The sequence below is a fragment of the Austrofundulus limnaeus genome, unplaced genomic scaffold, assembly GCF_001266775.1.
Source record: "Austrofundulus limnaeus strain Quisiro unplaced genomic scaffold, Austrofundulus_limnaeus-1.0 Scaffold241, whole genome shotgun sequence".
NCBI lineage: Eukaryota > Metazoa > Chordata > Actinopteri > Cyprinodontiformes > Rivulidae > Austrofundulus > Austrofundulus limnaeus.
This window is the reverse complement of record NW_013952643.1, coordinates 420897-424031: the sequence shown is the minus strand read 5'-3', so window position 1 is coordinate 424031 and position 3135 is coordinate 420897.

Genomic DNA, 3135 nt, shown 5'->3' with positions numbered 1-3135 from the left:
GCTTGTAATGGTGGACGAAGCAAGAGAAAAATGTATTGTTTTCTGGCAGTTGTTAGACTTTTTGTTATTAGTATGAACATGTTTTTTATATATTATTCTTGTCAGACAGGACATTCATCAGGGTAAGGGCAGGATTAAATCTGAAGGTTAGACTGTCCAAATTCACAGCCACATTCGTCTGATTTTGCGGCCGACCAAGGACCTGGCCCACCTAGCCTGGGAAGACCATGTCCTTTGAAGGACACAGCCTACATCTACAGCTGATTATTTCTTGGACTCAACCTGAATCAAGATTGCCGCCACAGCTAACAAACAGCAAATGGCTACAACTGTTAATTTTGCAGTTTTTGTTCTGGCTGCTCCTTCTTCATGGGTTGCCACAAGCGAACTGATATGAAAAAAAATTGTTTCACTTTTTATTTTTTCTTCCTGACCCAACCTGAGCTTGAACCTGTGGCCTCGGGATTACAAGACCACTGAGCTACTGCAGCCCCTCAGCCAACTTTAACAGATATACTGAGCTAAGACCTGATGAGGTAGTAGCTGAGCATCATCCTCAACACATAATCAGGGCAACATTTTTGCCCTAAATTTTGGCATTACCTTAAAGTCAACACCATCAGTTTGTTAGCAAAATGTCTCAGAAACCAGTGGACAATGAAATTCAAAGAAGGTAATCTGGTGTTRCTGATAGCTGAGTCCTCAACACACTAACAGATCTGAGTTTATCAACCAGCCCTGAGTTACAAATAGATGTGTGAAAACAGAGGAAGATAAATTTCATGAAGTGTTGGACAAACAAAGCTCTTAAGGAAAAATGTCACATCCAAAGCTTGGATTGTTTGCAGCCAGAGAAGAGCTTCAGGTCAAAGTGCAGGAAGTGCTGGATATCTGCAGAGGTTGTTACAGTACTGACAGCCAAGGACAGGCCACACGGATATGAGCCATCCCCCACATATGAACACTCAGAACTGATCCTCACCAGCACCCACCCCCTGCCACTGAGAAAGTCTAATTTAACAGCTTTTCTTCAAAGAACTTCAGTAGTTTTTGCACTGGGAGACATAGGTTGCTACTAAACATGAAAACACTAGAGACTACAACTGTTTGCGTTAAAGAGAAAAACTCTTTGGCTCAAGGCATCAGGTCGATTGTCTGACATCAGGCTGTCAAACAATGTCTGAACATGAATTAAAGTAGTTAAACTTTCACAAAAATTCATGACTGAGTTCTCACCTGAAGGCCTAGAGAAACACACAGCCCCTGTCACCTTTCATGCCAGAGTTATAAAAAAATCATTTTGTGATGAAAAAGGAAGGAGTTGTAGCCATTTGGACAAACTTTCTGACTGATGTTGGGCGTGATCTCATGTGAGATCTCTTGAGATGTGTTTGTACTCTGAATATGTGCTGTGAATGACTTCAGCTACTTCAGTAGTATAGTTAAATACCTGTGAAATCAAGTGACTTACAGCCATGTTGGTGTAGGCAGGCGCTAATTCGCTTGTAGATGTACAATAACTTACTAATCACTTGCTGAGACGTTCATTAAAATTCCTCTAGTGGTGGGTTGACTCCATGTAGTGCTTGGAGCATGTGTTGGGAATGACTCCCAGCTACTACCATGCCAAATTTTAACTTGGAGTTTGTAAAATTGGCTGTTATGCCAGTTTTTTGTTTGCTGAAGTTGGTGAGATGTGGCAGCCATCTTGAATTGGATTTACTGGTGAAGTTGAGCAATTATGAATAGTGAATTTTATTAGGTAAACAATGACTGACATAATTGACATAAAAAATGAACCCATTAAATAATGGTTACTTTCTGAGTGTTTCAGTAAATTTGGTCTAGTGGCTGCTTTGGCAGTGAGCATAAAAAAAACTCAGTTTGAATAGTCTACCAGGAGAATTTAGCAGTGGTTTCTAGTCTTATGCACACCTGTATTCCCATTTTAAACTCCATAAATGTTAAGATCACATTAGCACAGTTCTTCAGGGCAACCTCACAGTAATAAGTAGAGCTAAAGTAACTTGTTGCTGCCTGTAGCTGCATGTTGGATTGAAATATAAGATATTAGCGTGAGCGTGTGAAGAGGWAACATCCCAGTAATGAAAAACTTCACCGTAACACTTGGCCCAGTTGCTAAGATTATCMGCTCTCTGCACTGTAAGTCTGTTTAGTTGGAGGTTATATCACCTGCTGGTAAAAGGCGACGGCAGATAACGTTTTTACTTGTCTGTGTGTTTGCATGTGCAAATAAAGAGACGTGCATTTACAAATCATGAACTTTTGGAATTGACCCAATTCAAGATGGCCGCTACAGCCAACTTGAACTTAAAAAACAAACAAAAAATACTTTAAAGCAGTTAGTTTAACAGATCCTGATCAACATCTGGTGTGGTAGTAGAGTCAGTTCTGTCTGTTGTCAAAATATGCTGTGACCCACTGGATGAACTTTCAGGAAGTGCAGCTATAGTCAACTGACATTAGAAAACGTTTAAAAAAAGACAATGATTCAGTCAGCAAGACAACATACCTGTGTGACATTATAAACTTACTGCTTAAGTGAGTTTGGACCACAGTTATTGAGTAATTTTGATTTTGGTTCTTTCATCTCTTAAATATTTTATTTCCAAGAATTAAAAAGAAAGAAATGTGTGACTCTCTTCAGATTAGTGAAGCTTCACAGTCAAAGTCTAAACAGATGCAACCCAATCAGAACATTTCGAGCCAATCTTAGCAGGATGCAGCGTCTGCGTGACTTCCTGTAGACTAACCAGGAGGCAGGAAGTGGTTTGAAGGTCTACTGCACATCGTCGCTCTTCACAAGACTGTTCCGGCAGCCAGCTCTGCTCCGCTCAGGTGAAGCATAAACGCTTCACTGAGTGTCTCAGCAGTTGGTGCAGAAGCGCTGTTCTGAAAAAGTTGTGTAAAATGTAAATAAAAAACAAAACGCAATGATTTGCAGTCACGCTGAATGTTGGCGGGATTGTTGCACATTTTAAATGTTGTGTAAAAACACAAAGACTTGTTTTGTGTCTCAGGGCTGTAACTTGAGCTCTTCACTTACTGCCTGCACAGAAACATTGAGACAAAATACTGTGTAGAGTAAACCCTGAATTACATGCGTATTTACCA